We start from the raw sequence: 25,318 nt of genomic DNA on the forward strand, positions 1-25,318 counted from the left end.
GGGTTGCCTGTACAGTGACAGATTATGCAAATCCTTCTGGAACCTCTAATCAATCTCTGCGTTGGGATAGGAATACAGCTGATCCCGGAATTTGTTTCTATTGGAATGTATTCATGTGTAACATCCCACTGTCAGAATGACATCACACCAGCTCCTAGTCCTTGAAAGTCTTGAGGGTGATTAGCTGGAGGAATGGTCTGTTTCTGCCAATCATAACCCAGCTAGACTGCCTTTAGAATTGGGGAGATTTGAGAGACAGGGAAGGAGGGAGGGAGGGAGGGCGAGACCAAGGGAGCTAAACAAGGAGGTGCAGTGGCGGCGGCGGCAGAGGCAGCAGCAGCACCTACAGGAGCCGGGATCCGGGCGATTCAAGAGTTCTCCTAGGCTTTTGTGCTGAACTCTGAATGCTTGCTGCTGTAATTCGCAGGTCCAGGAAAGGAAGCGTCATTTAACGGTGTGCCGAATAGGGGTTTGGCTCCTTTCAGCTGTCTGCTTATTTTGAAAGGCGCAATGTGTGTGAATAAATAAAAGGAGATTGTGCAGGAAGAGTTCGGTGTCAAGGAGCCGGAGCTGAAGGAGTCTTCCCGGGATGTTGTTCAGACAGATGGTGGGAACTGTAAACTATTCCTGCCTCACTTGGAATCAAGTGAGTCTGGTGAGCCGAGCTGTCTTTTGCAAACACTGGACATATTCAAATTAGAAAGGCAGGGGGATAAAAGAGAATAATTCTTCTCTAGGTAAGTTTCTGATTGATTTTGTGCCCACGAAGGTGTGTGTGTGTGTGTGTGTGTGTGTAAAATAAGTCAGAGTGTAATGCTTAGTCATGTGACACGTTATGCACAGTAGTGTTTTATTTAAATAGAAATGTGTAGAAAAATATTTAATTTTTTATTATTAAAATTCTAGATCTAATTAAATGCAATCAATTCCTACTTCTTTCAGCCTGTGTACATTTAGCTAATATGGATCTTTAAAGGTATGTTTGTGTATAAGAGGAGAACAGAGCTAGCTAACTGATAACATCTACCTCCAATTATTAGGAATGTTTTCCTGAATGTTTTAGTGAAAGGAATACCTTGATTATACTTCTTTTGGGAAAAAACAAAAACATTTTTTTTTCCTGGTGTCACTCCAGTTCTGCAATGCCATATCCCAAGTTAATTGGAAGAAGACAGAATGAGTAGTATTGACTGTATGTCATTCAAATTCCTTTTGATGGAAACCCCTCCAATCAGAACTGTGAGGTTGACAGATGTATTTTGTTCAGGTGAACCTATTAAAAGCAGCTGTCAGAAACATTAGAAACTATATGATCTGACTGTGAATTACTTTGCAAAGAAACTGAGACCCCAAATGCTAAAAGTCAAATCTGCTCCTCAAAACAAAGCTTTCAGAGCTATAAAATTTTTAGTGCTGGAGGGTTAGGATAACAATGAGAATAACAATACCTCTGTGGTAAAGAGAAAGTATGAGGCCAAGTTCTTTCTGGCCAGAATGAGCTCTTAAAGGAGAAGTATTCTTTGATGTAATTTATCTCATTTACTACAGTCTCTCAAAAGAAAAATAAATAGAATATTTTTCTTCTCCTAATATGATTTTTAGTGCTTAAGCATTAGAAATTGCCAAAGTTCCTATGACAAATTATTGGCTTTCATTTGCTTTGGACATTGTTTACAGTGATATAGCCTAATTCAATGTCTAATGAATCTCTGCAAAGTTTCAATGGTGTTACGTTGCCAAAGTCTTCTTCCAATTAACCTTTCTCAAGCACATGATATGTTCTATCTGAATATTTTTTGGCAAAACGAACAGTAATAAATAATTGAACAAAAATAGTGAATTGCCTTGAAAAAATCCATGCAAATACTTCGTCAAGTTTCACTTAACTCCTAAAAACATGGTCTTTCACTACATGATTCTTTTGCTTTGAAGGTTGGTCTGGTTAGCTCTTATTAGGAAGATTTCAAGATTATAAAACCTTACATTTCTGTCTTTCAATGTCTAAAGAGCCAAAATATTTTTTCCTTCCCAAGATTCAAAACAACTTTAGCAAAAGTTAAAATTTTAAGAATCTGTTTTATGAACAAAGCAAACTGTAACAACTGCCAAGTTGGCATGAGTTGGTCATTTTTTTCTCAGAAGTGCAGTTTATTTATACAATAGCAGTCACTCTATATTGACAAGTTAAACAAAAATTTCCGGTGGATTTCATAAGAAAGAAGTGGTTTAGAAGCAATGATTTCTTTTCACCCCAATTTTCTCCTCTGTACAAAAATTCTAGCACCTTCTACAAGTTTTATATCTTTCATTTAGACATCTAATGAGTCTTGTCCTTGTGATGATGGATTGGATACTGTAGTTAGATTGATAGTCTGTATGCAGTAAGTTAATTGGTAGAATTCTTCAATTGGAAGAATAAGCTTTAGAATGTATTTTTCAAATTATAATTAATGATAGTCTCAATTATCTTTTGGCATTATCTTGGGGGGAAGACCTTGAAAAATTATGAAATCTTATTAGTCATATTATGGATACAGTCCAAATCAGGAAAATACAGCAGAATATTTGTAACCTTGATCATGATTGCCAATGAGAAGGAAGTTATCTTTATGAATATATTAATGCCTATTTGTTTTACTTTAATGAAAGGTGAATAGTTTATTAGTTTTTTTGTTTGCCAGGCAATGGGGTTAAGTGGTTTGCCCAAGGCCACACAGCTAGGTAATTATTAAGTGTCTGAGGCAGGATTTGAACTCAGGTCCTCCTGACTCCAGGGCCAGTCTCTATCCACTGCTCCATCTAGCTACCCAGTTTATTAGTTTTCTATTGACTGAACAGAATTCTTGCTTCAAAACTATTATTCTTGGGGGGGAGGCGGCTAGGTGGCATAGTGGATAAAGCACCAGCCTTGAAGTCAGGAGTCCCTGGGTTCAAATCTGGTCTCATATATACTTAATAATTACCTAGCTGTGTGGCCTTGGGCAAGCCATTTAACCCCATTTGCCTTGCAAAAAAAAAAACCCTAAAAAACCAATTATTCTTGGGATACTTTGTTCCAAAACATTTAAATAAAACAACAGGTGCATAATTTATTCTACATCAGTTAAAGATAAAACCAAAACCTAAATTTGATAGGCAAAATAGAAATATAAAAATGTCCCACTATGGTCATAACAAGGGTAGGAAATATTGTCAATTTTATCTGAATTCTATGATTATTCATTCAAGAGCTGTAATTAGATTTTTTTCTCCAAATTTCTTTCTAATATTATATACAGCAAAGCTTTAACTTTAAGGGGGGGAAAGGGTCTATTTTTTCAAAGGGAATATTGAATTTTATCTTGTAGATTCCCATATAATTCTTTTAACTTAATGAACCTTCCTTGCATACAGCATTCTATATGTATAATTTGGGAACAGGAAAGGTTAATTTCAGAAGAAAAAGAGAACATGAAAGTTTCTTCCTGTGCTCCATAAAGTATTAACATTCTGTTTTCCAACTGGATGATTATGGCTAGGTTCCACATTCCCAGATTTGGGAAGATGTTGGCAAACCTCACCCAACAAATCTAAACTATCCAATGACTAGGTGCCAAGACTAGGAAACTGGGCACCAGAAGGCTCATTCTGTCTTTGCTGAAATTTATTTATAGAATAAATATCCAATCTTAACTGTATGTTTTATCCCTTTAAAGAGAACATTTGATTAACTACAGAAGTTACATTTTCCTGATCTATTGAAGTACTTGTTGTGTCCACTATTAGATTGTAAACTGTGAGCTCTTTTAACTGTCTTTTGCCTCTTTTTTGAATACCCAAAATTCGATCCAATATTTGGTACATGATAGGCATTTAATGCATGTTGAGTGACCTGTACCTTACTTCTACACCTCAGTTTCCTCATCTAAAAAAAGAAAGGCTTGAGGTAGATGATTTATGGGATTTCTTCTCATTATATCTGTAATCCTAGAATCCCATCTTGCTTTTTTTTCCCTAAAATGTAGATTACACGATAATATTGATTCCTTAGAGTAAAATGGCTTATAAACATTTTATTCTATAACATTCTGTTTTTTTGCCCGTGTAATATTAGGATGATACAATGTAAAAGCTTTATAGAATCTAATGTCCCTCTTAACCAAATCACTTAGCTTTCTTAAATCTCAACTTTTTCAACTGTAAAAGGTAAGCTTTAGAACTAGGGTACCCTCTCAGACTACTTCTAGCTGTTGTCTATAGTCCTATGAACTCAGAGACTATAAGCTCCCCCAGGGCAAGGATGTTTGATTTCTTATCTCTGAATCCTTGACATATGACATACTGCCTTGCTATAGGGAGTATTTCATAAATGTTTGCTGAGTTGAATTTGAACTGAAGGAAAACAGTTAGGTAATGAACAAGGTTAATCTTTATCCATCTCTTGGGGATTCTTATCAGAATGAAATATGAGAAAATTTACCATTTTCCTGCATTCCAAAGGAAAAAAAAAACAAGTTTACATGATAATCTCTGGCTTAGTAAAATTCATATGAATAGGATGGCACAGCTAATATAAAGAAAGAGTGCATTTAGTAGCAGAAAGTAAACTACCCCAAGAAGTCTTCTATATCACCAAGAAAGAAATTATGTCCTTTGATTTATTTTAAGGAAATGGAGTGAGAAGAGTGATGCAGGTGGCAGACAGGATGTCATTGCCTTTAGCCATCATAGAGTCATCATTAGCTCTCTTCCCCCTCTTAACACTTCAGCTGACTCCCAAGTGTGCTGTTATTGGGAGTGTTAAATAACACGGCTTTGTTTTTTCTTCTTCAAAAGTTAGTCGTAGAGTTTGCAGTTTCCATTTTTTAAAAATAAACATTTGTTTCTTTTTTCTATTTTCTTTATTCTCACCTTCAAAAGATAAACTATTGTTATGATGATATAACATTTGGAGATTCAGTATAGAGATAATTAATATTCAAATCTCTTGAAAGTATTAGAAAGTAACAGAATGAATTTCAAACATATATGTCCTCTGGAAGGATAAGTCCTTTAGTTAAGGCCAGTTTAAATTTAGTTAGTGTAATATTCTCCACACTCACCAGGAAAAGAAAAAAAGCATGTCTCTAATAAGTGAATAATATTTACTTAGGTAAAAAAATAACAATCTTTTATTGCATGTAATAAAAATACTATTATTTTTGTTATTATCTACTGTTCACATAGTGCTTTAAGGCTTGCAAAGTACTTTGCAAACATCTCATTTTATCTTTACAACAACTCAGAATTAGTTGAGATGAGGAAACTGAGGCAGACTGAGGTGGATTTAAGAACTTGCTCAGGGTGGTGTGCAACTAATAAGTACATAAGAATGGATTTGAAATTAAATCTTTCAGCCTTTAGTTCCAGAGCAATATACACAATTTAAACTAAACTATTTTGATAGTTACATGAATTAAACCAATAATCTGAAAATAATAGGCAGTTTTAGAAGCATTTCTCAAATCTCTTCAGATTAGGATTTTATTAGAGTTCTAAAAAGAATGTTTGTAATTAATTAATTTTAGCTGAGAGAGAGAGAGAGAGAGAGAGAGAGAGAGAGAGAGGGAGAGAGAATCTGATGGCAATTACATATATAAATGACCTAGGAGAAAATGTGATCTTGACTTTGATGAGAATTTAGGCTGCACTTTTGGGAAAATGAAAGCGATGATTCAAATATGACATCAAAACTAAGCCAACTGGAAAAAATGGATGAATATGATGGAGGGAAAGTCTATATTCTAAAGTTGTGATTACTTTAATGGGTATGATAATTCTTTAGCAAAAACAATACATATAATAAAATATTGCTTTTTTTGTTGTTTTCATATTGCTTGTTTATACAGGGTAGAAAAAGATCAGCTAAAATTGTATTCTCACTTGTTCAATTAGTCCTATCGATACAGGGAAATGATGTAGAGAATTACGAATGTAGCAGAAACAAAATCTGTTGAATGGGTGGAGGTTGCCACTCTTGAGATCCTGCCTCCCCTGAATACTGCTATTTGAATCTTGTCCCCATTTTCCCTTTCACTTAACTTGGCCTGGATGCTGTTGAGATAGAAATGATTTGTTGAACTTGGGGGTCTAGCACCTTGCCTTTGGAAAATATCTGGTCCAAAGTGTAAGACTATTCCCCAAGCGCCTCTGTCCAACCTTCCATAGAGGGGTATTTAACAGGAAGCACCAGCCCTTGGAGCTCTCTTGTTTCTTCTGGTCTCCCATCCAGAAGGATGGGGCTTTCTCTTACTTTTCCTTAATCCATGTGGAGCACTGTGGACCTTACATTGTGGGCTTAGTTAAGTGAAGTCTCATTGATTCCTGTCCTTCTCTCTCTCTCTCTCTCTCTCTCTCTCTCTCTCTCTCTCTCTCACACACACACACACACACACACACACACACACACACAGATACATACTTCCATACTTCGCCTGACCTGTCCTCAGGGTGCGTTTCTTACTAATTTTGGCCAATGTACTTTGTAACAATATTTTGCCATAATAAAATACTGAGTAGTTTTAATATCGCAGAGAGCTGTGAATTCCTTTGCTTTTTCAGTGGCCTTAAATCTTCGGTCTTCAGTCTCTAAATCTTTAATAATTGGTAACATTATCAAACTAGTAAAAGAGTCCTAGGTCAAAGTTGTCTTTGTCTTACCTATGTTTTGGTCCCTTTCCTTGTTGATGTGAAAAACTGAGAAAAGTAATAGACTGAAGGATTAAGATTAGCAAATCCTAAAGAACTGAGAAGGGAGAGTCAGTGTGGCATAGAAGGGATTGGGCTGCATTCTCTCATTTACTGATTATTTGTTATTAGGTAAATCAAACTTTCCTCTTTTAAAGAAGAACAAATAAACAAGGGATAGATAGTTGCCATGGTATCTCATACCCTATTTTGGGGCAACTCCTTTGTGTTCCATTTAACAATTTTAAATTTAATAGCCAGGCTTGGATATGGGGGGGTGGGGGGGGTGGAAATATTCATGGCACAGATGATAGAGGGAATGAGAGTCAAGGTAGAACGGGAGAAATACAGGTCACAAGAGTAGTGATGTAAGCTTGAAATGTTGGCTTCTCTCCCACCTAGGTAATTACATTTAATTTACTTAATTCCTTTAAGTGGAATCTTTTGCTCTGCATCCATAAACTTCTACTGCCATTGTGGGAGTGGGAAAAGATGTGACATTCTATCTGAGAAGTGGCTGCTGTCTGGTGGCAAATTCAGAAATGGACTGAAATAATTCTTGGGCATTGTAAATTCTGATAACTCATTTTTAGACTCGGTTCTATAAACACATTAACATTAATATACATCTCAAAAGCTGTCTGTCAGACTAGCATAGAATAATGGGGGTGGGAGGAAAAGAGGGGTGTATAAGGGTTATTTTGCACATTAAGAAGCTTTGGCTTAAATCCATTCCCAAAGCAGAAACTCTATTCTTGAGTGCCGCTGATCCATGGAATTTGTCATATTTCATCAGAAATCTCAAAAGAGTTCTTCAACTTGATGTACTGAATAGAATCTCTCACTCCTACAGAAAAATAATTTAAATCTCAGAAATAAATATAGCAACTCTGAAAGATTAATACAAGAGAAACAGATGCAGAGATGCAGATGACACAATAAATGCATATATGAGTACTAATTCTATTCATTGCCCAAAAGCACAAATAACTTTTTATAATAAGAATTTAAATTTCATTTTCTTCTCTGCCCAAACTTTCTCAAACATGTCAATCTAATGGCAGTCTTTTGACTGCTCAATAAAACAGAAAAGGTAATGGTTGTAAGTTCCATTAGGTTAAAATAGATGAATGGTTTTCTGTTGATATGGAAAAATATGAGAGAGACAAAGCAAGAGAGAGAGAGAGAGAGAGAGAGAGAGAGAGAGAGAGACTTTGGGCCTATGATATTTAACATGTTTATAAATGACTTGGACAAATAAATAGAACTCTGTTCATCAAATTTGCAGGTGACATAAAAGTGGGCGGAATATTTAACAGAATCAGTAACAGAGCTGTATTCCAAAGAATCATGAAAGCCTAGAAAATTACAATTAATGTCAATAGGATTAAATATTAAGTCATACTTAAGGACAAAAAAATGAGACATGTTTATACAGCAGTTGTTCTGAAAAATAATTGGGAGGGTTTTAGTGGGCTGCAAACTCAAAATGAGTCAGGAGTCATCAGCTAACTAAAAAGATAATGCATTCCTCTAGTTTTTCATTAAAATTATTAGTGATTTCATGAAAACTTATCTGAAATATTGTCTTCAGTTCTGGATACCATGGTCTAAGAGGATATAAACAAACAAAAGAGTGTCTAGAAAAGAAAAATCAGGAGATGAAGATCCTTGAATGAAGATCAGGTGAAGTAATTAGAAATGTTTAGCCTGGAGAAGAGAAAGACATATATTTGAAATACCATATGGATTAGAATTAAGTCTTATTCTTTGTTGTTGTTCTATCATCTATGACTCCTTAAGACCTCATTAAAGGTTTTCTTGGGAAAGATACTGGAATGGTTTGCCATTTCCTTTTTTAGATTGTCACCAAAGCAGATTCAGTAGCAATAGTTATATTAGAAAAACTTCCCTATTAATTAGAACTAGTCATAAGTTGAACGGGATGCTTGAAGAAGTGGTGGGTTTTCTCTCTTGGGAAAATCTTCAAGCAAAGGATAAGTAATCATTTGTCTGATATTTTATAGTGGAGATTTCTTTCGTGGGTAAGTTGAATGAAGTGGACCCTTCCAACACTCTAGATCTGTGATTCTGAGAGTGATTTAAGTAGTGTGATATAGCAGATAGAAAACTAGTCTTAGGTAGTGAAACTTGGGTTGAATACCACATCATTTGTGATCTCTTAATCTGAATTATATACACAATTCTCTAACTCTCTTGTTACAATGAAAGTATGTTTCTGTATCTTATTCCTCATTCCTTAGTGTGATATTGCTTAACATACTTAACAATTCTGAGTATCTTGACCTGTGGAGTGCCCTTTAGAAAACTGACTCATGAAATGGTAAAGTCTATTCATAAGTCAAATGAATTGAAACTATATATGGGTTGAGTTTATAATAGGCTTTTTTCTGTGTGGATATACACACACATAGATATATATATATATATATCTATATATATATATATATATATATACACCTTCTTTTCCTTTTTCAGGTGAGCAATACATGCTTTTTAATTGTTATACAAAAAGAATTTGGGTTACAGTTTTTGTCTGATTACACTTATTTTGTTTAAATAGGAAAATAGATACAAATGGGAGAAATGATTTTCTGATCTATTTTTGATAATCCATTTTAACCTTTCTTTAAGGATATAAATTGCTGTAGATGAGGAGTCATCTACACTACCTTTTTGGTACAATGAGCTAAGGTCCTAATGAAGAGGGGTCTGATTTATGGTGGATCCAGTAACTGTGCAGAGTAGACTGAACAAACTACAAAGAGTAGGTATGGCTTTTGAAAATAAAATGATAAAATAGTACTTATAAAATTGTCCTTCATCCTTCCTCATCTCTAGGTGTTTTCCATAAGGTATTAGAACATTGTGAGTGGTTTAACTTGTAGCCATGTCTCCTGAATTTACTATAAAATCTCTAAAGCAAGCAGCTGAGTGGCTTGATTGTCCTTCCTGCTCTCAGATTAGCAGGTGGTATGAAAAATTTTCCATAGTGGAGAATCTACTCTCTTTAGTCAATGTTACAGCTGAAGAAAGAATCAAGCAAATTGTGCAATACTTAATCCAGTAAAAGTTGGTAGATCAAGGTCAGTATGAATCAGAAGGAAATATGGGAAGAATACCAAAAAAAATCATATATAGTTAAATTTGTGATTTCTTTATTGGTCTGGTTTTGTATGAGAAAGGGGCATATAATAAAAATATGATTACATACAAATTGAAAATCATCAAAAACATTTTAAAAACTTCATTCAAAGAAATATAGTTTTTATAATGCTTTAAATAATAGATTGTTCATGGCCAATAACTGAACTATCTAATTAGATAAAGGAGTTTTTAAGATTTATGAGATGTACATAAGACATTTGATGGTGAAGCTACATTGTAGGAAGGGCAATGTTACATTACAGAGTGTCCAGAAGATACTAGTCAGGATCCTGAAGAGTTTCAAGGCCATGCCATTTGAGGGGAGGTAAGGACAGAGAGAGAGAGAGAGAGAGAGTAAATTTTTATATAGTCCCTCCCATGTGCTAGGAACTGTTATTTGTTACAAATATCTCATTTGATCCTCACAACTCTGTGAAGTAGGCACTATTCAAATCGAGTTCTAAGTGTCTTCTCCAGGGTCCCATAGCTAATAAGTTTCTTAGGGAAGATTGAACTCAGGTCTTTCTAATTCAAGGCATAGCGCTCAATTCACTATTCACCTGTGAATCACACAAAGGAAATAGTAGGGACCAAAAACAGAAACAAGACAAGTGCCTTCTTTGCAGTAGGCAGGTTAGAATTAGTGGATATGGTTCTGAACTTGGAGTCAGGAAGAGTAGAATTCAATTTTTGTTTGATATATACTAGATTAATCACCTACTACATTCTAGGTACTGTACTAAGCACTTTGCAAATATTATCTCAAAATCTTTCAGCTTCAGTTTATCCAGGCTTCTTCTTCATCTGTAAATGGAGAAAATGAGAAATAATAAATGAAGTTGAAATTTGGAGTCATAAAATCTGAGTTCATAAACTGGTTTTGACATTAACTATTTTCATGAAGTTATCTAGTGTTTCTGTGATTCAGTTTCCTCATCTGTAAAAAAGGAGAGGTTAGACAAACTCCATAGTATAAGATTACTCCCAAGATGCCTTCAAACTCTACATCTATGATTCGATGGTTCTGAGATCCATTTTCTTGCAAGATTTACTATTGACTTTAAATCCAGAGTGAAATTTCATTCCAAATGAACTACTGATGAAAGGTTAAGTTGTCACTTGTCATTATATATATATATATATATATATATATATATATATATATATATATATATATACATATAAATATTTGCTGTTGTTCATCCATTTTCAAAGAGGACCAATAGATATCCCAAAGGTAAAGTCTTGACTTGCTCATTAATTGAAGTGAAGCAGAGTTATGTAAGTCATCAGACTCACTCTGTCTTCCAGAATCATCAATATTTAGTGACAGGGCAAAAGTCAACACACTGGTGGGGCCTGAGATATAGTGTATGTCCTTGGCATCTTTGATATCTGACCAAGCTCTAAGTGCTCCATAGTGCCATTGATGCAGAGAATTATGAATGTAGCAAATTTATAATTAGCAACAAATTCTGTAATCTTTTATGCTATTAAATTTTGGTAATTGTAGAAGGCTGTTTGCTCCTGAGATGTAAACTGATCCTTATTGTTTCATTGTTAAATGTAAAATTTGTACCCTCTCCTCATTCCCCCTTCACCCAACTTCCAGTTTAACTTGGAGGTCACTCACCTTGGGACAGGAAGAACCAGTACATAACTTGCCTTGGGAGGATACCTGGCCCAGGTGCTAGACCACTCCCCAAGTGCCATCCCACTACAGGAGTGTCTTTAAGAAGTGCCACACCTTTTTGCTCTCTTCTTGACTCTACTTTCCACCCTGTAGATGGTTTTCTCTCATTCTTTTTCTTAGGCAACATGCTCCCAAACTTAGGCCTTCTGAGGCACCATGGACCCCCACCACCACCCATGCCATGTGTCTGGACTAAGCCAGCCCTCATGGCTGCCTGTTCCCTCTCTCACTTAAACTTTACCTAGCCTGTCCTCAAAGTGCTTACTTCTTTTTTAGGAGTTTTAACCTGTATCCTTTATAATAGTTTGCAATAAATCCTGAACAGTTTTAAAATTCCAGGAAGTGTGAATTTCTTCGTTGTTCAACAACTCTTGATTTCTAACTTTAATTGGCAACCCTCAAATCTCATAGGCAACCTTATGACTTCAGTAGTCTGCATAGCCATTTGAACAAGTCATTCTCATCAGTCCATTCTAAAGGAGAAAGTGGTAACATTTTTGGAGGAGACACACTCCATCTCACAGATCAGTTTGAGGCCTCTTAGTTACCTTCACACTGATTTAGTTCATCCTCCTGGACAGTTTTACCGGAGTGTGACCATTGCTCATGCAACAACTTCTTGGAACCACAGATGAGAACTGGGTAAAGGTAGATATACCTACACCCACATAAGAGCATTTATTTAGAAATATTGTGTATGTGTATATATACAAACATATATATATATATGTAGATATCTCTATCTGTGCCTATATTGTTGTCCTATCATGTCAGACTCTTCATGACTGAATAGACCCGATTTTCCCTGAGGTTTTCTTGATAAAGATGGTGAAGTAGTTTGCCATCTCATTCTCCAGTGGCTCAAGGCAAACTGAAATTAAGTGACTTGATCAAGGTCATGCAGTTAGTACTCAGCACTTTATCCTATCCTCTGAGCCATCTTGCTACCACACACACACACACACACACACATGCACACACATGTATGTATGTATGTATGTATGTATGTGTATGTATGGCTACTAATTTATGGATATGCTTATATCAGCCAGGTTTCTATATACTTTGTAGATATCTAGAGCAAACTAGTAAACCTATATAGATATGCTAATATCTAAAATGATAACATGGAAATATGACAATATTTAGATACAGAGATAGAGAGATAGAGATCTATATAATATTTCAAAGATCTTAGTGCACAGTTTTAAGCTATTACACTGCCCTGAGATGTTAAAAGATTCCATATATATATGTATATATATATAATCCTTTTAATAGGCTATAAATCTCATTAAAGCAGGGAACAATAGTGTATCTTTGTGCAACTTTGATTCCCTCCCATCCTACCCCCCCCCCCAGCTCTAGGCTTTGTACTTTCTCTTAGTAGGTACTTAGAGGGCTTGCTAATTAAATTGAATTAAATTGCAGGTCAGCCATCCCCTCCCATTTTCAGAATGTCTTTGGGCCTTTTACAGTTTTTTGGGAGACTTGAAGTGGCAAAACTACAAAAAAGGGAAAAAGCAAGCATTGAAAAAGTGTAAAGGGGAAAGCTGATTGAATAGAGATTTTAGGAAGAGGCATGGTGTTGGTATCTAAGCAACTAATATATCCCAGGGTTCCTCTGGGAGTACTCTTCACCTTGCTTCTCATTCAGAATCTGGTTCTTTTCCCTTATTTATCTGTCCTTAACTATGGTAAACTCCTTTTCCCCTGGATTGATTAGTTAGAAATAGAATTCAGGGTTCACTTTAGGACATAGATGTTGGAGACAGCAGGGCAGAACATATTTATACACCCCTAGTATTTAAGAAGTGAACAGATTCAAAGTACTTCAACAGTTAGACTCCTACCTCATATCCCATCCTTAACTACTTCCTAAGGTCCTTTATCCCAACTGTTAAATATAAAAATTACTATAAGATTTTATACACTTATTTTCAAAGATTGTTTTTCTTAAGCCTTTGGGAGAATTGGAATGTGTCCTCTTTAGACTTTTAAAGGAAGACTTGTCCTGCCCTCTTTAATCCCTTTATAATTTGAAAAAGGGACTTTGGCTGACCTTTAAATCAAGAAAACAATTCAGTCCACCTTTGGACTCATCCTGCCCTCCCGGTACTTAAACTCAAAACTCAAAAACTAATTACCTCCCTCCAGGAAAATAGTATTGTAGAAGAGTGTTCCTCTAAGATCAAATAATAGGATGGTCTCCAGGCAAGTTTAAGATTTTTGTCTACTTCTGTTATGTATATTGTTCCCCTCCCCTTGTCACTATAAACTTTGTGATCTTACTCAGTTCAGTGACTTGGGGAGATCATTTCTAATTTGGACTCCATTACCTAAGGTTGGTGGTTAAAATCCTAGAGAAATAAACTTTGTCTCTAATCTATTCTTTATTATTCTTGTTATTTTAACTTCTGTATTAAGGTTCAAATTTTAGGTTATCACAATCTAACAATGGTCTGGGAATCTAAGATCACCTGCCTAGAAAAACAAGACTATCTTTAAGAGATTGACTCTCCCTAGGTATGAGGGAATTATACAGATTCTCTCTGCCTCCTAGGTCCCAAAACAGTCTCCTTTCTTCTTAGTGAGTGACAGTAATACAGTTTCCAAATCTCTGAGTTATTACTTGACATTTCCACATTTCAGCCTCAGGCTGAGCCCTCTTGACCATTGTTTGCTTCCTAAAGTGAATTCAAACTGCATTTATTTCTGTTTTCACCAGAAACCCTGAGGGTCTTTCCCAGTTTGATTTTTCTTTTTGACTATCCAAAAGAGACTTCTTTTTTTTTCTCACCTGCCTTGATCATTGAAATATCTTGAACGTCTTAGCCTCCCTACAATTTTTTTCTTCTTCTTTTTTTGGAAGTGGTCATTCTTGACTTCTTAGCCTCAATTCTTTCTTACCTAATCCTAAAGACTGAATGGATATTGCCTCAGTAAATTGTGACTTGGGAAGGACCTAGCCAAGATCCCAATGCAGTTTCCAGACATCCTGATCCATATCTGGTCAGTGGACCCAGATGGCTCTGGAGGAGAAAGTGAAGCCAGTGACTGCCCAGCAGCCTTCTCACTTAATTCCAATTAACTTGCATGTTATGGCATACTGATGTCATGTACTTTTAGAGAATGAAGGACAAACACCACCAGCAGCAACAACATTACGCTCAACATCTAAGGTTTTAGGACTGGGGAAAGAAGCACATACTATCTTCCTTTAGGCTGACCTAAACCTAAAACCCTGGGTAAGACTTTTTTTATTTGTTTTGGTGGGGGAGAAGTAAAAAGGAGAGGGGTCTTAAGTGAAACTGACACAGAGATTTTTATATATATCCAAAATTGCCATTTTGTTGTTATTGTTTTGGTGGGGAAGGGGGGGGAAGTTATTATATAATGCAGTTTGGCGATGTAATGTAGTAAGTGGTGCAAGAGGACTGAATTTCTAAGGTGAAGTAGAAACTTCTTTATCAGAAACTTTTGTTGTTGTTTTCCTTAGTTCTTCAGTACACTTTACTCCCAATCTCCTCCCCTCTCTTCATACAAACATTGTAGGACCTCAACAATTTCTTAAATCAAAATTTAAACAAGATTGGAAGTACCTCACCCCTCTTGTCTCCTGAGGGTGGGGCACCTGTAGAGGCAGAAAAAAAAAAACCCTGCAGGATTTATTGGTCACTTTTGTTTTAAGGCATGAATAAAACCAACAATAAAGTGGAATTCAATTACATTGCAATTCCTAATGTGATAAGTGATATGGTTTCATTTCTATATCAGTTATAGAAAACTGAGGAAAGTAAGTTTATATCTTACAGAGAAACAACTAGGGAAGATGAGGGAAAGAGCTATAATAATAGAATCTAAGGAATGTTGGTTTGCAGATATAAATCAGCTAAGCTATGAACTAAAGGAATTTCTATAGAGAGGAAGGGATGGACTGACCACAGGAAGACAAGAGACCATAGAATTAGGTTAGGTGAATTAGTGAAAGAAGTGGCATCAGTAGTCAGATTTATACATCTATATTAGACCTTTCAAAGCTTGACTACCAGATTGTGGGGAAGGGAAAGTTTGATAAGGAATTTGAACCCATGTGGGGAGAGAATTGGGTAATTCAGATAGACCTGTGATCTTGGCAATAACCAGACAATTAGGAACAAGGGAGGGACTTTTGTTTCTAGAGACAAGATGAAAGGCTATTATGGACACAGGTACTTAAGAATATTTTAATAAAAGAATCCCACTCTGGTCCACTTAAGATCCTTCTGAGTTTTTGGTAAAGGTACTTGTTTCTTACTCTTATTAGCCAAAATACTCTGATATCTTTATTTTCCTCTGGGGGGGGGGGGTATTCAGTAATTCTTATCTGATCCATTTTACAATGAATAGTTGTTGGTTAGCAATGGTTCCAGGAAAGTCATTACTAAGGAGCTAGGAAAGGTTGTTTTTTGCTTTGATCTATCCCCTGGATTAGGAGATAGAATAATGTGTTTAGAGTCAGAGGAACTGAGTTCATTTCCCCTACTACAGTTTGCTATTTATGTGACCTTGGACAAGTCACTTACCTAGCTATTCCTGAGATTGTTTATTCTTTTTTTTTAGCTATATTGAAGTAGGAGACATTGTAAGAGAAATGTTTTAAAGTTAATCTGTACCCTCTGGACTAAAGGCATATCTTCCCTCACTCCCATCCCATTGTTCAAGTTATTGAGAATTGAGGTTAATGAACTTTTAGTAAAGTATCTTGCCATTCCCTGAATCTCTTAAAGATAAAGGTCCCTGTCCTGGCCTGAAAGATTAAATCTTTGACCTACTACCCATCATCTACTTATCCCAAATTACCTCATCTCTGCTCTCTGAGCTACTGGTCCCCACCAAGTCTCCCTACATCCTCCTTAAAGCTTGCTTGCTCCTCTATTGTGCTGCTTGCCTTCCTTTGGAGGAGCCCTCTCTTGGGGAGTGTAATTCCCCATATAATCTCTCCTACTCCTAGACTTTTCCTTACTGCTTAGCCTCTTATAGTGATTTAGTTTCCTTAGGTTGTTTTTTTCCTTTGGCTTTCTTCTCTGCTTAGGGATCTTTCCTTAGCTTCTACTAATCACAGCAATACTTAAATAAACTATTTTTTGTCCCTAAAATTCCCTCTAGGTTATACTTGATTTTTACATGAATTTTTTCATGTTTCTGCCAAAGCTTTAACCAGCTATATTTTCCCCCAGCAACTCTTCATGACCGCATTTGGGGTTGTCTTTGTAAGTGATACTGGAGTAGTTTTTCATTTCCTTCTCTGTCTCATTTTATAGAAGAGGAAACTGAGGTAAGCAAGACTTGGATCACATGAAGCTAAATAAGTGGCTGAGACTGTCTGAACTCTGGTCTTCCTGATTCGAGTTCTGGCACTCTCTCCATTGCACCATGCTTCCTATGCCAATAAAATCCAAAGTCCAGTTCTGATCTCTGTACTGCATTCAAGATAGAACTCTTTTTGTTTTCTTTTGCCTTGGATGATATTATATCACCTGATTTTTTATTTTGTTGTTCGCATAAAAATTCACAGCACAAATTTTTTTTTTTCATTTCTAATCATGTTAAAATAGTATTCAGAGTGGCTTATTGAGAGGACTGTAGGATGCTTGGCTCCCACAGAATGTAAGAGGAGATTGTTAGTTTAAGAAGGACTGGGGTCCACCTGTGATCATGCCTATGGGCAGGTATGTAAGTGTTAAGACAAAAGAATTGACCACACCTGATCAGTCCTCAGATTAGATCAGACATGCTCCATAGGTTGATCTACACATATTACTGTATGCTCCCCTGTTTTCATTAGTATAATGAACAGGGCAGGGCAATTAGATTGTGACCATGACAAGTGATTTGCATAAAGGGGAGGAACAAGCCTTTAAAACTGCATATAAAACTGGTCATTGGCATGATTCACTGCCTTTCTCTTGCTAGAAGAGATGGTTCTTCTTTGCAAAGAGGTTAATTAATAAAAGCTATTTTAATCACTCTAGACTTAAGTAATTATGAGCCATTGATAACACATATATAAAAGGCAGACTGTGCTTTTAAGAAGGCCCTTCTCACAATGTATGTGGTTGAAACTTTAATAGTAAGTTAATTTGGGGAATCATAGAGTCACAACATTGGATGAACAGTATGTCTTTCAAGTCCTATATGTTTAGGCCTCATAAGAAAAATGAAATTTAAGAATACTTCAGTAGACTACATTATAACCAATATAAAAATCTTTGATTTCTGCCTAAGAAAATTTTCCATTTTTTCTAAGCAATTATTTATTATTCATAATAGGTTCCTAGGTTAAAAAAAGTCATCATAAAGTTATAGTAAGAATCAATTTTAAACAAAGGGAAATCAGAATTGCAACTACTTATCTTTATCCCAGGTTTCAGATTGAATCTTACTGATAATAATCTTTTAGGATCAAGAAGTAGTTCTTCTAAATTAAATAAGGGAATTTTCAAAATTTGTTAGGTTGGTGTTCTTTCTACTTGTCATTCCATTTCTTGCTTTGCACAGCTTAAGCTGGGCCTCCTACCCAGAATGTACCCTTCCCTTAACACTGCTTCTAGCCTCTTTTTCTTTAAGAAAGTCATTTACTATATGAAACCTTTTTGGATCCTGTCACCTTTTCCCCTAAAGGTTAGTACCCATCACTGCAAAATCATCTATTTTTATCTCTACTTTTATCCCTGTGGTGACTATACAAAGATAAAAGAGTAGCTACACCCTTTAGAGCCTCAGGACCCACTGCTCTTCTAGGGCTCCACCAGCCTCAGTTTAAAGAGGACTTCCAAGCTAGATAACTTTACGTTCTCCCAGTATTATTGCTCTGGATTCTGTCATGCCTCCCACACCTTTTCCCCTTCCCCCCACCCCCATCAACTTCCTTTTCTTTTCCAGTGGATTGTAAGCTCTGTAAGGTCAGGACTACCCTTTCTTATTTGAAGTACAACACTTTGTACACAGTAGATAGTTAATAAATATTTAACTCACTGACTGAACCTTGTCTTTAGAGAGGCAACTCTGAAGGAGAAAAATCACTGACTATAGAATCAGAAAATGTCCATTCAAATCTTACCTCAGATGCTGAGCACTTAGCACCCTTCCCAACTTCAGTCCCTCTTCTAAAATCAACATCTTAGGCCTCTTCCAATCTGGATCTATAATCCTTTGATATTTTTAGAGACATAGCAGTGCTATATAAGGGAAAGAATACCTTATCTGAACCTGAAGCATCCATTCTGTGAATTTTAACTGGTCATTTAAACTTCTTTGGGCTTCCATTTGCTCATCTTGAACTTGAAAGGTTTCTCTAAATTTCCATGATAAATGGATCATATGATGAAAAGACTTGTTCTCAAGCTAATGCTTTTGTCATATATGAACAAAATGCTCCAATAACTGATGAAGATTGAATATAAGTAATCATTCTAGTTCTCCTTTCTGGAATAGCCTTCCTGAACTTCTTTATCTAAAATTTACCTGTCTTCATGGCTCTTAGCCAGGTGTTAGCTTGGCTTAGCCATGATTCATGGAAAATTCTGGTTATTCCATCCCATTAAATTCTAAATTCCTAGGCTTTCACTTGTTTGGGAGTTAGTTAATGCTGACTTGAGTCAAGTCAATAAGGACACTATATGTCAAACCCTCTGCTACGTGCAGTGGATAAAGGGAAAGCCAAAAGTAAGCTCCTGCTCTCAAGGAGTCTAATGGAGGGAATATCATGCAAGTTGTTATGTATAAATGAGATAATGTGGAAGGTAAGTGGAGAGAAGGCATCAGCATTAAGGGGGATCAGGAAAGGCTTTCTTATTGAAGTTAGATTTTGACTGGGACTTGAAGGAAATAAAGGAAGAAAGATAATGGACAGGAGGAGAGGAAGAATTCTAAGTATTAGGGATAGCCAGTGAAAGTGCCTAGATTTGTAATGGCTTTTGTATTTTTGTTTGATATAGTTCTCTGATTCTTATATATATCTTGAGGAAAGTTTATTCCAAAAAAAAATAAAATGTACTCATGCAAGTTGTAACAGAGAGAGTTAATCTCAGATAAAAACAAACAAAAAAACAAAGCAAAACCAAAGAAAACCAGCATCATATCCATACCTTGAGGAATGTTTGGGTGTTTGGTTTCCACTAGAATGTGAAGGGAGATTTGTTAGTTAACATTACAAAGACTAGACTGTGCCTATATAGCTGTCTTATGGGTAGGTGACTTCAATTTGGTCAAAAATTGATGAGATTGCCCTACCTGCTTTAAATTTAACCTAGAGTTTTAACCTTCTCCTTTGCACATGCTCAAGGAGATCTAGCTGTTCTTGCTCATTAGTATAATGAGCAGGGGGAAGTTCAATGTATAGGAACAAATGTATCAATTAGATTTGTGCACCCAGCCTATGATTGGCATGAGGGGGTAGGAACAAAGTCTTTCATACAACATAAAAATTCATTTCTGGAATTTCTTGCCCCTCTCTCCCACCATGGGGGAGGTGTGCCATTTTGTTAAGTATCTTAATAAAAAAATATTTTAATCATGCTGGACTAAGTATTCATGAGCCATTTATATCACATACTGTCTTTGTAATCCTGAGCAATTTATTTAACACACACACACACACACACACACACACACACACACACACACACACATATATATATATATATATATATATACATATATATAAACCTAAAAAAAATAAATAAAGTTTTTAAAGTTTACTCTTCTTGGGTCCCCTAATCTGATAGAATCACAAGTTTTGCCCTTCCTCTACCACCAAAAATAGTGTAATCATCTATTAGAAGAGGGGGAATGATTGTTATTTGGAGTGAGGTTCTAGCCTGTAGGATGCTACTAATAGTTTAATTATCCCTGACAATTTTGATTCCTTAAAACAATTTAAGTTGTTTGAAGAGAGAGAATCAAACCTGGAAAGAGCTACCTTTTCTAAGAAATTTCTTTAATGTGAATATGCAGCCAAATCAGCTGCCATCTAGTAAGGAGACATGGGGGAGGGGGGACTGGGGGGGAAGAATATTGTTAGGTTTTTTTTTTAGCAGTCCTCCTATAAACTCAACTTTTTCTTTTCTTTTCTAAGGATCTAATACTTCATTACAAAATTGCAAATTGTGATCAGTTTTCTGGTAAAAGTGAAAGGTGTGATAAAAAGGACACTTAGACATAGCTCTAGTAGAAAACTCTTAATATGGCAACTATCTAAAACATCACCTGGTCAACCTAAGAGAAAGATTCTTAATTTTTTCTGTGTGTGTGTGTGTGTGTGTGTGTGTGTGTGTGTAAATGAGTGTATGTTAGGAACCCCTTTGGAAAGTCCATGAATTCCTCAGAATAAGTTTATTTAAATGAATGAAATAAAACACATAAGATCACAAAGAAAATCAATTATATTGAAATAGAATCATCAGACTATTAAAAATATGGACATCATGTTAAGAACATCTTTTCTGTGTCCTTAAAAAGGAAAAGCAAAGTTTTCAGAATTGATGCAATAAGCAGGTTGAAAATCCACATATATATATATATATGTATATATATATATATATATATATATATATATATATATATATATATATATATATATATAAAACACTTAGGTCATGATATATCTTCTCTAATAGAATTATAGAGGTTTCTCTATTTTTTTTTAAGAAAACTAGCTTCAAAATGGGACTCTGGATAAAGTATCCATAATGGGGGGATGCCCCAGGCATCATTTCTCTGGCAGCATAGTTGGTGAAAGTTTGCAATGACATTAGTTTGACAAGTAGATCAGTGCCCAAGGGATAGTAATTAAAGGACTGTTTCTTCAAATTGGATGAGTTAGCAGAAAAAGTGGACAATGAGAATCAACTTAGGCAGGTATTAGGCAACATTTTTTTAAGGAAATTATTCCTACTATGCTTAAAATATGATGGCTTCTGAATTCAGTTGGAACCCAAGAGAAAGGTTTTGAAGCTATTATTGACTGCACTTTGAAGACATTAACCAAATGTTTAAACTGAAGTCAAGAGTCCACATTGTCTTGGGTATCATCAGGAGAAATACTGAAAACACAGCAGAAAATAAACTGGACTAAATGACGTTTCTACTCCAGCTGCATCTCAGCATTTTATATCTCCCTACCTGTACCTCTGGCATTTTTGAAAGTCACTTTATTTAAGATGGTACAATCAAGCTACACCAGAGATGCAATTTCTATTTCTACTTGCAATTGAGATAACTTGACCTCCTTCAAATTACAGTTAAAAAACCCTGTCTTCTACAAGAAGCCTTGACCAATCTCTCTTAATTCTAGTGCCTTACCTCTTTTGATTATTTCCAATTTATTCTGTAAATGTCATTTTTGTACATAGTTGTTTGAAACTTAGTGGTTTTAACATAGTGTTGGACTTAGAGACAAGGAATGCTAGGTTCAAAATTTGCACTTCCTTCTTATGTGAACACAAATAGGTCACTTAGATTCTCTGAATCAGCTATAAACATACATACATACATAAATACATATTCTAAACAAAAATTTTTCAAATAGTCTTACATATACATAAATATATACATACACTTAGGATATACATGCACATATACATTTGAAGCTATTTGGAAAGTGTAAGCAGTTGTTATTTAGAAATCAACTGGTGGAAATATATATATTTTTAGACATTTTATTTATTTAAGGCAATGGAATTAAGTGCCTAGCCCAAGGTCCCACAGCTAGTCAATTATTTTAAGTATCTGAGGCTGGATTTAAACTCGGGTCCTCCTGACTCTACAGCCAGTGCTCAATCCAATGTGCTACCTAAATGTTTTTTTTTTTCAAATTAATCTGTCTTCCTTCTCTAGTTTAGCATACCGAAGATAATTTTGAAAGGTTATAGAATTATAATTGCAATGAATGAAATTATAATAAATGCTTAATATGTATAATTCTTAAACAATTAACAATGCTTATAATTTTACATTATATACAGAATATATTATAATTCTTATGCTTAATAAATACTTAAAATTTTAAAATAATAAATACTTAAAAACATAAATGACTGCTATATGACAGGCACAATTGTAAATACTCAAGGATGCAAAGACAAACATGAAACAGCTTGCATTCTAATTGTCTTAATAAATGTCTACTATATAAGTAAATAGATGCTTTCTCTAAGATTAGGGTTATTATTGAGGAATATCCATTCATTTCACAAATAGGTATTATATAAGCAAGATAGATTTTAATATACATATTTTAATTTGGAAATAATAAAATTAATCCTAAGGGGGAAATACAGATTACTCTCATTTTATAACTTAAATTGGGGTTGAAGAATAGATTCATAAGGGAAGATGATATAAGCACTATAATCTAATTGAAAAATTAAGACCAATACACCTAAAACTATGATCTGTAAGCATTATTAAACTCATTTTCCCAAAGAGAAAAATGAAACTGGAAGGGTAAATGATCTGTTTGAATTCACCAAGATGTTAAGTAATGGAACCAAAATTCTTAAATTTCTCTACCTACTTCATAATGGAAATATAAAAATGAGTCTTAGCAACTCTTCAAGAGCATTAGAGACCATCTTTTTTCAATGCCCTTTTTTTACAGATGAAATCAAAGTCCAGAGAGAAGAAATAACTTGTCCAAAGCCAGAAAGGTAATGCACAATAGAGCCAGTCCTTTGACCTTTTTTCTATCACACCATGCTTATTAATTATATAATTCTATAGTGTGGAAAAATAATAATTTAAAACTGGTTTTTTAAATTGAATATTTTAAAAGTTGTCCCTACTATTATATCCTTGCCTAGCCAAACAGGTAGACCTATTCTGTATTGATTTACAATTACATTATGTTGATTGTTGTTGAAAATATGCCCATAGAAGACCAGTTTCCATCTTTCAGAATTTTATTTTAAAGTTAGATAATTGGGGAGAGGAATATTTTAAAAGTAACCACTAAAATAAAAATCAATTGCTTTGTGACTTTGCTGTTCTTTTGTCAAGATGATTTATTTTAAAACATTTCAATAGGCATGTTACCTCTTAATGATCCATTATCTTTCAAATCATCTACACAGAAATTGCATATGCAGCAAGTATTTTCACTATATCTCAGGTAACTTATAAATTGTACCAGGTCCAGTAAAATGACAACTCCAAGAAGTGATCAAGAGAAAAGAAACTTGTAATAAATGGTAATGCTTTTGCTCCCACGTCAGTGTCAACCTTTCAAAAAGGATTAGGTGACTCTGACTTGAATAAGGTATGAATCCTTACTTTGTCTTCAAATTTTACATTTGAGAACTAGAGCACAGAGGAAATATGATGTACAGTTTGGAGGATACATTGCTTCTTGTCCCCATTGAGCTTTTAGCAAAGTGATGTCAGTGGGGGGGGTAATGGAAAGAATAGTTGAGTCTTAACTGTAGGAGCAGTTTTTTCACTCTTTATTGTTATTTTTATAGGAATCCTCCCAGAAATAAAAAGAAATTTTAAATGGTCCATGTGGCCCTGAAGAATATTTAAAAACCACCATATTGAATCCATATGCAATTCAAACTTTTAAAAAACGATACTTTGGGGAAATGGAAAGTGTAAAAATGTGCATCAACCTAATTCATCTTTGTTGTCTTTGGTTCAGTTGTGTTCAACTCATTGTAATCCTATGGACCATACTGTCCATGGAGTTTTCTTAGCAAAGACTGGAATGATTTACTGTTTTCTTCTCAGTGGATCAAGGCAAATAAAGGTTAAGTGACTTACCTGAGCTAAATGTCTGAGCCTGGTTAGGTCTTCCTGAATCCAGATCTGGTATTCTATACACTGAGCCTTTTAGTTACCCCCATGGAATTTTTTGTTTTTGTTTTTGTTTTTTTTTACAAGGCAAATGGGGTTAAGTGGCTTGCCCAAGGCCACACAGCTAGGTAATTATTAAGTGTCTGAGAAAGGATTTGAACCCAGGTACTCCTGACTCCAGGGCCAGTGCTTTATCCACTGCACCACCTAGCTGCCCAAACCCCATGGAATTTTACGTTAGTACCTATTTTTTTTCCAAATGAATATATTAAAGCTAAGATAATAGTTATAAAGATGAAAGGAATCTTACAGATGAGGTGGTCTAACCCACTCATTTTACACATGAAGAAAACTAAGGACCCATACTTTTGGTGAGTTGTCTGAAGTCACACATACTGTAAATAGCAGAAAAAGGATTTGAATCCCAATCAGTAACTTCAATCTCTCAGATATTCTCTCCTAGACTTATTACATAATCTTTCATATTCTTCCTTATCTTATCTCTCCACATGTCAATCCATCTTTTGCATAACTACCAAAGTTATTTTCTTAAAATGCAGATATGATCATGTTACTTGGATTTCCTTCAGTAAAGTCCAAAGACTCCCTATTGCTTCTAGGATCAAATATAAATTCTGTTTGGCATTTAATTCTATTTACAACCTGGGTCTCTCTTGTCTTTATAATCTTATGCAAGATGAAACAAAAGTTTTAATGATGTTTTAAGATTTTTCTAATTTATTTTTTTAATTTTCATCCATTTGTACATACATATTTCTAAGTTACAAAAATTTCCCTCCGCCCTTCCTTCCCATCCCCTCCCCTCATTAGAGAACAGTCAGGTTAGCATTTTACATACATATTTTGTTAAATATATTTAGAAATTAGTAATTTTTGGCCAAGGAATTAGAATTAGGGGAA

General features: G+C 35.1%; 1 protein-coding gene across 1 annotated transcript in view; it reads left to right on the forward strand.

Moving 5' to 3' along the window:
* Positions 1-316: 316 nt before the first annotated feature.
* The window catches only part of NDST4 (N-deacetylase and N-sulfotransferase 4), a 445,770-nt gene continuing 420,768 nt past the window's right edge, over positions 317-25,318 (forward strand). Inside the window, exon 1 of the mRNA XM_074228617.1 lies at positions 317-737. The gene's annotated coding sequence lies outside the window, so the exon portion shown is untranslated. The remainder of the gene's footprint in view (positions 738-25,318) is intronic.

This window comes from Macrotis lagotis, chromosome 3, assembly GCF_037893015.1.
Source record: "Macrotis lagotis isolate mMagLag1 chromosome 3, bilby.v1.9.chrom.fasta, whole genome shotgun sequence".
In the NCBI taxonomy this organism is placed as follows: Eukaryota; Metazoa; Chordata; class Mammalia; order Peramelemorphia; family Peramelidae; genus Macrotis; species Macrotis lagotis.